General features: G+C 35.4%; 1 protein-coding gene across 2 annotated transcripts in view; it reads left to right on the forward strand.

The window, feature by feature from the left end:
- Positions 1-15283, forward strand: part of Ca-beta (Calcium channel protein beta subunit) — a 440977-nt gene that overhangs the window by 54227 nt on the left and 371467 nt on the right. The gene's annotated exons all lie outside the window — the stretch shown is intronic.

Genomic DNA, 15283 nt, shown 5'->3' on the forward strand with positions numbered 1-15283 from the left:
AATAGAAGGTCCATTTGAGCGGCAGTGCTGCAGTTGGGATCTGCTAGCTTTAGGTGTGAAACCTTTTGCCAATGCTTGCTATTTATGGGATAGCTTGGAAGCATATTTGTAAGTTGCGGTAAGACTATAGCTTCTGCTTGTATGTTCTTATCCGCTTGGGGGGAAATTAAGGTAATGGGGCAGATTTTATTTGAGTTTTGGACTACTCTTCCGCCCATTCCCGTGATTTCAAAATTGGTTAGTTTTGTTGTCAGTTGTAGCCTATTTTGTGCCCTAGACACTATAAATGGTCGTTCTGATCCTTGGTCTATTAAGGCCCTAAATTTTAACAGTTCTTCTCGATGTTATGTGTACATTCTTAAATTATTGGTTTCCTCTGTCGTTAATTATTTGTTTTAACATAAAATAAATGCATATATTATTTTTCTTTTAACTAATATATAATATATTTAATTTAACTTACTCTAGTCGAGTATACATTCCGCGGCGTGATAATCTTGGTAGAATTCTGCGTAGGGTGCGTTCGAGCTACGTAATAATTGCAGCAGTACAGCTACTGTGTTGCATATGTGCTGATACTCTGCTGATGTGCAGACAAAAATTTAGTGTTGCCGATTATTTGTACGAATTGCGAACAAAAAATGACAGCAGAACGTGATGCTGTTGCAAGTGTTGCCAAAAATTCACGCAGAACGTGATACTTTGACAAATTTGCAACACTGCTGTCGTGATTGCCATCTCGAACGCACCCGTACTCAGGCTCCTCCTTATGATGGACGCTGTCTGTCCGATGCGCAGCTCCAGGGTTGTGGAAATTGGTTTCGCTTTATGTTCGCACACAGCTATTTATGTCTTTTTTTTTTTTAACCAGAGCGTGGGAATCAGTTTTACTTTATGATCGCATACAGTTATTTTATTTTTTTCAAATTATATTTTTATTTTTTAACCAGGGTGTGGAAATCAGTTTCGCTTTATGATCGCATACAGTTATTTAATTTTTTCAAATTAGTTTTTTGTTTATTTAGCATTAGAAATAATTAAAACATGTAGCCAATTTCACACGTGTGCCTTTAAGACTAGTTTTCTTTTACTTTTTGGGTCTTATACTTGTATGTTTTACAATATGATCTTTTTATAATGTCTAACGTTAGAATTGTTACCACTTAATGTTAATTTAAGAAAAGTAATCGACCCTGTTATCACGCATGTAAAATACACTTTTGATTCCTCAAATTGATTTAAGTTGTTTTATTTGTATGAAATATTAACGAATTGAATTTACTGAACAGATTCCTGGAATCTAATTAAGCTTTTATTATTCTAACTGTGATAATTTATTATGTGTTAACTTTTGAATATATTATAAGTACGCAGTACAAGGGGACCGCGTAAAGGAAATTAATAAACCGCAGGTAAATCACTTTTATATGTAGTTATTCTGGTGCTAATTTGCACTAAAACCCCACTCACCACTTTCACTTACACACCTGTGGTCGAATAAACCGCAAAAATATGAAGACGAAAAAATGATTTTCAACGGTAAGTTTAATTTATTTAACACAATCGTTTGGTTTTCAACTATAAAATTAAATGTTACTTTGAATAATTTTTAAAACGGTGTAGATTTCCGGGGTGGCGCAGAAAAGGACTCGGCTGATGCAGTTGCGACGGCAATCGATCGAAAAAAAGGGCCCGTATCCAGTCGTCGATCCCTTTTGTTGGTTGGGTAGTGTGTTGAGATCGTGGGTGTGTTGGTGGTGTGGTGTGTGTTGGTATCCCTCGGTGAATTGAGTGAAGTTGTATGAATTGGTGTGTGACGATTTCGGGAGTGGATGGTATTGTTGTGGTGTGTTGGAATGTATCAGTGTTGCTTGTGAAGTGGTGTGTGGTGCTTGTAAAGGGATGTTCGCTGGGAAGGTTTATAGTTCATTTAGCCATCCCGGCCCCCCTAAGCGAATGTTTAGCCTAGGAGTCGCTTAGAGGGGGCGGGAGGAGTCGTTGCAGCTGTTGTAGCGTCGCTACAACGTTGCTCAGTCCCCTAGAGCTGCGATATTGCGGCCTAGAGTGCCGGCGCATCATTGGTGCTTCGTTTCGGTGACTCCTTAATCTGGACACAGGAGGGGTTGCTGGTCGTCGGTGCTGCTGCAGCCGACCGATATCACGTCTCGGGTTGCGATGGAACAACGTATGCTGCAGCCTGCCGCATATTTGGCATAGATTGACGGCCGTGCCCTGAGTACTGTGTGCCGCTGTCAAGCAATTGAGACAATGCCCATGAGCCTGGGCAATCTGCTGGCGTTGCATCGGTTGCATGCCCCTAAAAATGTTGCAGTGTTGTATTCGGTGAGGGCGGCGGCAAATGATGCACCGGACGCGCTGCGGTTCCATGTTTGGTGTTGGTGATGGTCGCGCCACTTCGAGGAGCGGCTATAGGAGCGGTTGCAGTTACAGATCGGGGCGCTGGAGTAACCCCAGGTCGCGGCACATTGATAGCCGACCGAATAGCAGGCGTTGATATAGGTGCATCTGCGTCCATAGTTATCTGTGTATAAAAGATTATTGGGCTTTATATAGTTGTAAGATATAAGTTGAAATAGGCATTCTACAACTCTTGGTAGCATGAAGGGGTCGTCATATTGATCGACTCGTTAGTTTATATATTTATATATACGGATTGTTGTCGAGTTTACGAGTTATTGTCTCTTAGTTTTTTTTTCGATTTATTGAAACGGTTATGAATTACGTTTACGGGATTATTATCGGTTTATCATTTGCTTTATCGTTTAAATCTGCGGTTGGTAGAAAGCACAGCTTCACGAGCGGTCTGGTTAGCGTTCCGCTTTGGGTACGGAGATCAACTACTCTTATATGACCGTCGGAGCCGTAATGTAGCTTTTTTATGCGACCAAGCCGCCATTCGGTAGGGGGTAGACAATCATCATGAATAATGACACAATCTCCAAGCTTTGGCGCTTATTCAGGAGTTTTCCAACGATATCTTTTATGGGGATCCTTTATGTACTCTTCTTTCCATCGGCGGCTGAAATCGTAATGGAGAATTTTAATTCTTTCCCAGCGATTTAATAAGGATAGCGACTCCACGCCTGGCTCAGGTATGGCCAGAATGGGTGTTCCTTTGAGAAAGTGCCCTGGAGTTAAGGCTGTGAAATCTGAGGGATCTTGCGAGAGGGTGGTGAGAGGCCGTGAATTGAGAACGGCTTCAATTCGAATTAATAATGTAGTGAATTCTTCATAATTGAATTTGTAATTTCCAGCTACCTTTTTTAAGTGGGATTTGAAGCTTTTTACAGCTGATTCCCATAAACCACCCATATGAGAAGCGCTTGGAGGGATAAACTGCCAGTTAATGCCTTGTAGTGCGTACTTTTGTACGATCTCAGGCGAGACTTGTTGGATAAAGTCCACAAACTGTTTTTCGGTGGCTCTTTGATTGCCGATAAAGGTTTTACCATTGTCGCTCATTATCTTCGATGGAAAACCGCGTCGTCCGACGAAGCGAGCAAATGCCGCAAGGAAAGTCTCCTTTTTTAGATTAGTAAAAAGCTCAAAGTGTACTGCTTTTGTCGGAAAACAGACAAAAACAGCCACATAGCCTATCATCAGAGTGGGAGACCTTAACATGGACGTTTATTTGAAAAGGCCCAGCAAAATCGACACCTGTAGTGGATCGCCAATTTCAGTCAAACTACCTGTATGTGCAGTTGAATTTATTGCACTAAAATGATAATGTGGAGTGTCAATGTTTAATGTACCACATTTATTATAATAGGTATATCGCAAAACCTCTTGCTCGAATGTACGGTCGTTCATATGTGTCGCCAAATGTGAAGTTTGATATACTGACGACATCATCATTGTCTAACCAAGTTTCGGTTATCAGCACAATCATTCTTGGTTCGATGACGTATACTGTTGTCTTAACCTTCTCTACTCTAATGCTTCAGTTAGTGATCGACGCAAAACTGTAGACCGTATCAGCTGATACGACCTATCTTATGAGAGTGCAATGCCACCGCTTCTACCGTCCGTAACGTGGGATATTCGCAAAAATTGGTTTTTACGGATAGAAACGCTGATTGCTCTTTTCCTACGCAGGGTTGCCAGTTTCGATATTTTGTAGTAATTAAAAAATACACGTTACTATATTTGATATATTCTTAAACTATCTCAAAATCACAGTCGAATACAATTATATATAAGTTAATATGTAGAATATTTTTATACTCTCGCAACATGTTGCTACAGAGTATAATAGTGTTGTTCACCTAACGGTTGTTTGTATCACCTAAAACTAATCGAGTTAGATATAGGGTTTATGTATATATAAATTATCAGGATGAAGAGACGAGTTGAAATCCGGGTGACTTTCTGTCCGTCCGTCCGTCCGTCCGTGCAAGCTGTAACTTGAGTAAAAATTGAGATGTCTTTATGAAACTTGGTACACATGTTTCTTGGTACAGTAAGACGGTTGGTATTGCAGATGGGCGTAATCGGACCACTGCCACGCCCACAAAACGCCATTAATAAAAAACAAATAAATTGTCATAACTAAGCTCCGCAATAAGATACAAGACTGTTATTTGGTACACGAGATCACATTAGGGAGGGGCATCTGCAGTTAAAATTTTTTTTAAAAGTGGGCGTGGTCCCGCCTTTAAACTACTAAAGCTATAATAACATAAGTCACTGGAAGCAAATGTTTTTAGCACCTCTACCTACGGTGTAGAAATGGGTGAAATCGGGTGACAACCCCGCCCACTCCCCATGTAACGGTACTGTTAAAAACTACTAAAAGCGCGATAAATCAAGCACTAAACACGCCAGAGACATTAAATTTTATCTCAGGGATGGTATGAGATGACTTTATAGGAACCGCGTTCAAAATTAGACAGTGGGCATGACACCGCCCACTTTTAGGTGAATCTTGGGATCTTTTTAACCGATTTCAACAAAATTTAATACATAACATTCTTTTTATATTTCTATGTTATGGTGCGAAAATTGGCGAAATCGGATTACAACCACGCCTATTTTCCATATGACACCATTTTAAATTCCACTTGATTCTTTCACTTTCCACTATGCAAATCAAGCAACAATGATTATGTCGGCGTAAAACTTTGCGTGAACAATACGTTTAAAGTATGCCACCTTGTGACCAAAAATTCTCTAAATCGAACCAAACCTGTTCAAGCCCCTAGGTACTGAATATGTGGATCCCAGTACCTACAGTTGACTTTTTACCGTAAATATCGGCTATTGTGTAAAATATATAATTGAAATTCATATAATAGAATAAATAAATGAAACTATCGATAATAGTATGTCTTTGTTTCAAAAATGGGTTGAATCGGATCAATAGTTCTTTTAGCCCTCATATATCTAATATAAATATTTTTGAACTTCCGCGTGACTTTATACCGCATATGTGAGTTATCTCAATGAAAATGAGAGAGCGTGTTTTACTCATAACAAGATCAAATCGGGTGAAAATTTTCCTTAGCCCCCATGTAACTAATATCAGGATTTTCGAACATTCCTCTGACTTTACTTCATTTGATTGGTGATGGTATGTGAGGTACCTTAATGAAACAGTGGGAGCATTTTATTAGTCTGTGGCATGTTAGTAGTATGTGGTATTGGAAAAAATTAATAAAATCGGGTTAATACTGCCCTCAAATTCCATATGCTACTACTTATAATGCTTTTCGTTATTCTAACCAGTTTTATGCCGAATATGTCGGTCAGTGAGTATTAATATTTTTTTTTGTATATAAAATTGCTTCAAAATATGTTCTCGAGTATAGCTGAGCAATGTTAAAATTAATATATTTCTCTATCCCCAATATATATATTATATGATTTCCGTCTTTCCACCTGACTTTACACCGTTCCGGTTGATCAATGTGATATTTTAACGAAATTAAGTGGAACATATTTCTTAAAAATTATGTGGTTCGACGCTGAATTAGAATGAAATTAGTATGTACTAAGTCTAAACCTCATACCTTCATATAATGAATTCCGATTCTCTGGTTGACGTTTGCCACCTAAGCTTATAATATAAAATTTATCCACTTTGGTGGAGTTAATATCACATTCATACTTATGTATATCTCACTTCAAGCAATAAAACTGAGACTAAGTTTATGGCCTTTAATATAAGTCAAGAAGATACCAAATTTGATTGTAATTTAATCACGATATCATTTAATAATGGATGTTTAATTCAACATTTTTAATATACGGTTTGGAGGAATTTTCTGGTCTTTGATTTTCCCAGCTCACATGTACTACTTATGGTATAATTTTTTTCGTCAATTTGATAATTTAATGAAATTAAATGGACAGTTTTTCTTAAAAATAATGTATATCGCTGCATATGAATGAAATTGGTCTAGACTTTGTTTAAACCTTATAACCCTAATATACTGATTTCCGCTCCTCTGGTACAACAGTAACCTCATATACCCCACATATTAAATCTAACCCCTTTGGTTCAGTTTATATCATATATTCCATGTTTGAGTTAAATAGCTTCTTTTTATAAAAGTTAACATTTCGGAGAAAAAAATAGTATTGACACAAAATAAATCTATGATCAATAACATAAGTTAATAAGATACCAAATAATAATCGAGTAATGAATGTTGAATTCTTTCGCAACATTTCTATATTTTCGCAACATGTTCCAACAGAGTATAGTTTTGTTCACCAAAGAGTTGTTTGCATCACCTAAAGTGATAGATATAGATTTCTATATACATATATCTCTTCTAATATTTGGTAATAATCAGTGGTTAGGTATATTTTCTCAGCCATCATGTTGAACTTATTATAGAATATACCAGACAACAATGCTAAAAAAGTTTCTTAGAGTGCTGGACTTTGTATAGAGCAAAAAAATCTTTCTAGAAAAAATTGCATGAAATAAATATTAGTAATGTAGTATCAAAAGGGCTAAAGACCCTTTTTATGTGGTTATATATAAACTGCGACCTCATCGGTTCACATGCTACTGTCTATTATTTCAGTTTTGCGACACATTTTAATATGAAGGTCATGAGGTGAACTGTAAACTTAAGAAAATTACATTTTTACCTAGCGCCGTTGGCAGCTTATGAAAGGTTTAGATATTAAGACAGAAAGAAGAAAATCTACATACCTGCTCTACATATGTGTATACCATACTTAATTATATGTAAGTTAATTTAGCCTTCATGGGTAGACCCTTCAAAATAGGTACCATAGATCCCCCTGTTTTAGAAAGCCTTTAACAAAAGTAATTTACAGAGGGATTTTCCGAGAACTTAATTTCAATACAATGAAATAAACTATTAATTTCTAAAATATAAATATAACTAAATATTATGTATTATTATGTTAGTGAATAGCTAAGTAATATATAGGTATACAAAAGTACGTAAGATGTACCAACATGTTGCAAGAGTATAATAAATATCAGTACACTGTGTTTGTAGTTTCAGTTTCAATAGATATCTTTACAAGCAAAGTGCTTTATTCAAACTAATTTTAGTGTATTACACAGTACAGTGTAGAGTGACGAGCAATAGCATAGCAAGGACTTACAAGGAAACAGTGAAAGAGAGCAGCACCTAGGATCCAACTTTTAACACCCGGACGGACTGAATTATATAAGTATTATCTATAAGTATTTTATATATTAATCCATTTATTATTAATTAATTATGTCTAGATTAAGTAGAAAATCTATATTACTAAGTCGTCTTCAGAATAGAAGACGTATGAGAGTTCTTCGTGCAAACTCTTTATATAGAGATAGTGAGCAGTCACAAAATACTGTAAGTCACGCTAATCGTAGATTAGATTCCGATGTACGTCTGTCCGTCTGTCGTTATCAATACAAATCAACATAGAACCAGGCGGGAAAATCCGCAAATTCGCTTTGAAGAGCAAATAAGAGATACTCGAGGTCAAAGGTCTCGGCGTGAAGACCCCGAGGTTCGATCTATTGAGCAAATTGCAAATACTGTTCAACATAGAACAAGGCGGCAAGATCCGCAAATTCGCTCTGAAGAGCAAATAAGAGATACTCGAGGTCATAGGTCTCTCCGTGAAGACCCCGAGGTTCGATCTGCTGAGCAAGTTGCAAATACTGTTCAACATAGAACAAGGCGGCAAGAGCCACAAATTCGCTCTGAAAAGCAAATAAGAAATACTCGAGGTCATAGATCTCGTCGAGAAAATCCAGAGTACGTTATGATGAACAAAGTAGGAACACTAGGGATCATAGAGTACTTCGCGCAAGGAATCCTGAGTAGCAATTTAGAGCGCATTCGTGATCAAATGCCAAGGGAACATGCAAGAAGAAATCCTGAAATAAGGAGAGAGGAGCGTGATAGAGAAACACAACGTCGACAGCTTAGTAGGAGGGGTATGAGGGAAGAAATTTTAAATCAGAGACGTCTTAGACAAGGTCAAGTTCGCCTTCGTAGAGATAACCCACTCAATAGACAAATTGAAAACCAAAAGCAGTCCCAACGAATCCGATTAACGAGAGAAAACAATGTTATAGAAACTGATAATAGTGGCAATTTAACAGATTTCAAAAACATTTATTTCCAAAATATAAATAAGGGCCCTACTGAAAAATGTATTTGCTGCGGCGGCTTATGGTTTTCACACCAAGTTCGCAAATTAAATTTCGAAACTATTGCGCAAAAATTTCCTTCAGAAGATGGAAATTACAATTTTTGTGCTACTTGCAAAAATGCGATTGTTAAAAAGAACGTTCCAAAAATATGTTTAGCTAACGGTCTAGACTTTCCTGAAATACCGGATTGTTTGAAAGGTTTAACCCCAATTGAAGAACGTCTCATAATGCCTAGATTGCCTTTTATGACAATCCGTCCTTTAGGATATCAAGGTCAGAGTTTGCTCAAAGGTGCTGTTGTTAATATACCAATTTCTGTTAACAATATTGTGACATCTCTACCAAGGTCCTTTGATGAGGCTCATGTTATACAAATTCACTTAAGAAGGCGTTTGGAATACAATCATGATTACATGATCGATACCATACGCCCCGCAACGATTATGGAAGCTTTGCAGTTCTTAGTGAATACCCCTCTGTATCGTGAGCACAATATATATATAAATGAAAACTGGATTTCAGAATTTTATAACGAAGAAGAAGTTCCGTTTGTTGTATCTGCAGAGGATTCCCGATTGGTTCAATCTTTTCATGCGGCACAAACTTCTCATGATAATCCCTCAGGTAATAATATTCCCACGGGTCTTTTACCTTCAGAGCTAAATCCAGGCGGTCAAGAAACTCTTTTGGACAATATTCCTGTAGAAAACTTAGACTATAACCGTTTAGTTATAGCGCCAGGTGAAGGACAAAGCCCAATTGACATAATTCAAGATAATATTATATTTCGGAAGAGTTGTCATGTGGAACAATATCCGTTGGGCAGAAGCGTACATGCTCTGAAACGTATAGCAAGATACTACGTTCTGAAATTCGCCGTTTTGACAGAAGAGCGTGTACCATTCTAAAGTTGTTCTATGATTACAAAAAATTAGAACTGCTACAAATTAAGAATAGTACATCCATTTGCCTTAGAAAGTTTTCAGGTCGCAACCGAGTTACGGCCCAAAATCTATTCAACGAAAACTTTGTTCAAAACTTGATTCAACACGATGATGGTTACAAGGTTTTGAAAGGCGTTAGATCCTCACCTGCGCACTGGGAAGCTGAGAAGAAAAAGGCAATCGCTATGATTCGCCAATTTGGCCTTCCAATCTACTTTATCACTTTATCGGCTGCAGAATCTCAGTGGGTTGAGCTTTTGGTCATCCTCTCTAAAACTATTGATTCTAAAGATATTTCGGAAGAGGAAGCCAACAGCTTAACAACCCAAGATAGATATCGCTTAATTCGGTCAGACGCGGTTACTTGTGCTAGATATTTTGACTACCGCTATCGACAAATTCTTAAGCTTTTTAAAGATAACGCCGGAATTTTTGGAGAGCATTTTGTTACAAATTTCTACTAGAGAGTGGAGTTTCAACAGAGAGATTCCCCGCATGTACATGGCATGTATTGGCTTAATAATTCTCCCAGGATCAACCTTCAAGATCCTCAGACATTCCCTGATGTCATTAGTTTTATTGACAATTATATTTCTACCGATGGTTCGATCAGCCACTTAGAAAATTATTTGGGTTATCAAAAGCATAACCACAGTCGGTCTTGTACTAGGGAAATAAGAGGACAACAGTTTTGTCGTTTTGGTATACCATATTCACCAATGCCTTCAACAAACAAGTCAAAATTCAGAAAGACACAAGGAAAACTTTTTCAAAATTCAAAACGTTTTAAATTCAAATATGACTACAGAAGACATTTCTAATTTAAACGATTTTGATCACTTCATGTCTGATAGTAGAATAAATATGTCTTTTGATGACTATTTGTTAGCCCTTAGGTAAAGTTTAACAAAACCCAAAATTTTTCTAAAAAGAAAATTACAGGATCGTTTTATAAGCGTTTATAGTCCTCTGATTTTGGAACTCCATAGAGCAAATATGGATATCCAATATATACTGGATGAAGTCTAACAGGTTAGTTTCTAGGCTCTTAAATGAAGCTATATCAGAGGTGAATGCTGAAAATTATACTATTAAGCAAAAACTTAAACATATAGGTCACATATTTATATCAGGCACAGAAATATCTGCACAAGAAGCAGTATATTGCTGCATTGGGCTCCATATTTCGGAAGCAAGTAATGCAGAATTTATTTTAGATTTCAGATTTTAACATTTGTTTAATGTCTACAGGGACTGCAATAAGAAATCTGCTCCAAGAAAAAAACTTTAGTTCCCTGCTTGGTGCAGAATATTCAACTACACCTGCCGGTACACAAATTGATTGGGCATTTTCAAACATGGATCCTTTCCGTGTAAATGCAATTACTTTTGAGACAGTACACAGCTATCATGACAGTATTTGTGTCTCTATTTCGAACTAAAGTTTTCAGACTTAGTGCAATAGTTCTTCATTTTTTTTTCCAAATATAATCGAATTGGAATGGTATAGGAATTTTTACAGTAGTTTTTAAGACAATTTTAAGAAAAATATGTAAATAATCTAATTAAGAAAATTTAAATTATATATATAATTTGTTATTATATATGACATTATTGTATAAATATATGATAGAAATTAAATAGTATAAGGAAAAAAGATATATAATTTGGATATATGTATAAGAATCTCTACAAAAATTTATGTTTAATATTGTAAATATTATATACAAATTAATATAATAATATTATATCATTTTTAAAGTTGTTAATATTTATTATTTGTAAGCTAAACATGTATAATAATATCGATATAATAAATAAAAAAGTTTTTAAGTGTTGTAATGCATTCTATATAAAATCAATTATAAGCGTATACAAAAAGCACAAGAACGATTTCTCATAATTTGAGTAAATTTAGTTTACAAATTGCTCTAATTATTTTCACTGTGAGTGAAAAGTAAATAACTAAGGCAACAGTTCCTACTTCTAATTATTAAACTATATAAAGAAGTCTCAAACGAATATACCATTTAACTTTGCGAGAGTATAAAATGTTCGGTTACATCCGAACTTTGCCCTTCCTTACTTGTTTTTGTTTAGTATTGTCAACTTTATTACAAAAATTCACGTTCTCGCGCGCTTTGTTCTAAATATGGTCAACATAATCTGCCTACTGAGCGTACTATTCGCAACACCATCACAAATTTTGAGACCCAGTATTCATTATTGGATAATAATAGACCGAATATACCACGTCCAGCACGCAGTGAATAAAATAAAGCGACCGTAGCTGAGAGTGTACACGAAGACCGTGGAGAGTCGGCTCAGTCCTTGCACAAGATGTATATTGTATGCTTCCAATTTCCATACGAATAATAAGGAATAACTTGGCGCATTTTACGTCGAGATATAGAGCTTGGCAAGAACTGAGCCCCTCGACCTTCCCAAGCGACATTGTTTCGCTCTATGGCTAAGTTCCAAGGAGATCCGACTTTTTCGAGAACATTTTGTTCAGTGAGAAGCCCAATTTCTGGGTCAGTGGGTATGTAAAAAAGCAAAATTGCCGCATTTAGAACGAAGAACAATCTGAATAGATTTAAGAGCTGCTATTACATCCAGAAAAAAACTACGGTTTAGTGTGGTTTGTGGGCCGTAAGCTCCACCGCCAGTTCCCACACATCGCATCAATCAATGGATTTATTGAAAGAACACTTCGGTGAACAGATAATTTCACGTTTTGGGCCGGTCGCTTGGCAACCAAGATCTTGTGATATCACACCGTCAAGCTCTTTTCTGTGAGGATATGAAAGAGATAATCTACAAAAAATAAATACCAAACAATGTTCTTTCGAATGATAAAAAAACATTTCCCATCAAATTTGAATTTTTTGGGTTATTTTAATAAAGTAGGAAACCTCCAAATGGATCACCCTATATTTAACTATGATCAGTATTATATGTGTATTTGATTGTTGGTATATATAATATAAGCACTGTATTAATGTTGTAAATGTGGGAGATATTCTCTTAATATAATATGTATATATATCTATATATATATGTTAAACGTATGTAAAATATGTTTGATATAACAAAGGTTAGATTTGCATATATTGTATATATGTATGTATGCTTAAGTTTATGAATATTCTCTCTTTTTTTCTTCTAAGCTTTTGATTTGCCTTAGCTTATTGAAGGCAATACTGCTTATACTTGAGCAAGTATAAGGGGTATGCCGGAAATTGGTGCAAGTAAATACTTAAATTGTTTTGTTGTTTGAGATATTTTGTGTGTTTAAACACAACGGTATGCATCTAAACGCAAACAAATTCATTATGTATGTGGAGATATATACATATATATATTTTACCAAACTGTTTTACCTATTAGCGGTATTTCGGTTTTGACCAGAAAATAAACCGAATATTAAAACAGTTTGGCAACATTTTCTTCCATATTATTTAAAACGGACTTATCATAAACCTTAATTGTAAAAACTTTGAAACATACATAAAAGAAAAATACATTAAAAAAATCGACACAACTCTTTAGGAACAATATGCGTATATATATATAAGTGCGTGTTCTTGTGCGTCTTGCAACTCTGCCAGTCTTTTGATGGCGTTCACATGGACATTTTTTTTGTCGCTCATTATCGGCAAATTCTCTTTTGGTGTCGCTCTGTAAGTTCACACTAGCGAAAGGAGTCCAGCAACTCGCATCGAGTTTTTCTGTTATTCCTTTCCATGCCATATGTTTGTGCGGTTTTGCTACGCGACACGTAGAGCGTGTTGGATACTTCATGTATACGTTGATATGGTGGTCTCATATTTTGCTTACAAGGAATTTCCATGAAAGTGGTAGAACAATATTTAGAATACCCGCTTTCAATATTTTCAAAGAAAATCTTTTGACGGGAATTCCCACCAGAAGTTTTCAAGGCCAAATTTATGACGGACATTTTGTAATCTATTGGGAATTATTAAAATCCCGTAGTTATTTTACTCCAAATTTTTTCTTGATATTACAAAACATTCATGAGTTAATTCCATTTCTTTTTTCAAATAAAATGTATGATATTCGAACTATATCATTTGCCTATAAATGGAATAAATATGAAAGCATTGTAATTTTTATGTAAATATAAAAAGTAAAAATAACTCCATTTTTGTTAAAATTAATTTATATATGTATATATTATTTCATTTAATACTGCTAAATGTTATTAAAAATTTAAATAAAATATTTTTGAGCATCTTAATTTTATCCTTATTCATAATGTTTCAAAGTATTTCTATGTATATATATGTGTGGTATATATTCATTTAAAACGAGCGCTATTGCAACCATGAAAAAAATTCAAAATGAAAAGGAAACCTGAATTGGGAAGTGCTACAAACAAGAACACAAATCGTGCCACCCGAGCACATGCGACACGGTCCCTCCGTATTTCCTCGTCGTCCCCTTGCAAACATAAGACCGGTTTGAGCGACAAAAGAATCCGTGTGAACTGGGACTTTGATATTTCGCTGTGCTGATTTGGTGAGCTGGTGTGGTTGCTGTTGTTGTTTTTTTTTTGGTTATCGTTTATTTCGTGCCCGCTACTTTTAGTTATATATGTATTTTTGTTGTATTTTGATATTCGCAGCCGCTATATATCTTAGTTTTATATTTTGGCGGCCGTTTTTTATATTATAGTTTCTTTTTTGTATGTTTTATGTATATATATTTTTTGCTGGAATTATCGCTCTTTTTGTACATACACATGTATGTATATTTATGTATAATATGTTTCGCTCTACACTTTTAAGGATGTTTGTATGTATACATGTGTATATACCTATTTCTCAGTTCCCGAACTTTTCTGATAACTTTTCTCTTTAAGGGGTTACATCCACTTGCAAGATCGAAAAAACTCGAACTTTTGTGAATTTTTTGCAGCGGTATTTTTTATTACAACTAAAAAAAAATTTATATGAAGAGAATTTAATGTACTTTTGAAATCAGCGATTAATTAAAATATTGGATCGCTTTGTTCCTATAGCCGAACTCCAGGGGGCCTCCAGAAAAATGTGTCTGGCGGGGATTAAGATATTTCGGACTCAAATTATCTGAAACCAAACACCAATGAAATTTAGTATTATGATAGATAAATACAGGTAATTATCGAAGGAATAGGGAAATTTTTGTTTTGTGAGAAAATGGCGGCTTACCAAACAAAAAAATCATTTTTTGTGAGAAAGTTTACAATTCAAAGTGGCTTAAAAAATCGAGATTATTGTCAAAAATGTTATTCATTCAATCATTACCCGAGATATATATATAAGAATGTCGTGTAAAAATTTCAAGCCGATCGGTTTCGTCGTTTCAGAGAAATTTTCTTCACCGAGTCTGAAAACAGCGTTTCGAGAAAAACGATTTCAAAGTTTTGGGAGCCCATTACACTGAGTTGTCTTACAAATACGTTCACATCTCCAAAACTATTTGTCAGATCATTTTGAAATTTCCGAAGAATATCCTCCAATACATCTACATTTGATTTTTTGAAAATTACAAGTTGATATAAATAATTATCCCTTAAATAATTATCCCTTGATGGTTTTTGCGCTTATTATATTTTTTAATTCGTTCACTTTTATGTTGGTTACATCTGTATGTATAAGTCACAGTACAATGATTATTG

This window comes from Bactrocera oleae, chromosome 3 (genome assembly GCF_042242935.1).
Source record: "Bactrocera oleae isolate idBacOlea1 chromosome 3, idBacOlea1, whole genome shotgun sequence".
NCBI lineage: Eukaryota > Metazoa > Arthropoda > Insecta > Diptera > Tephritidae > Bactrocera > Bactrocera oleae.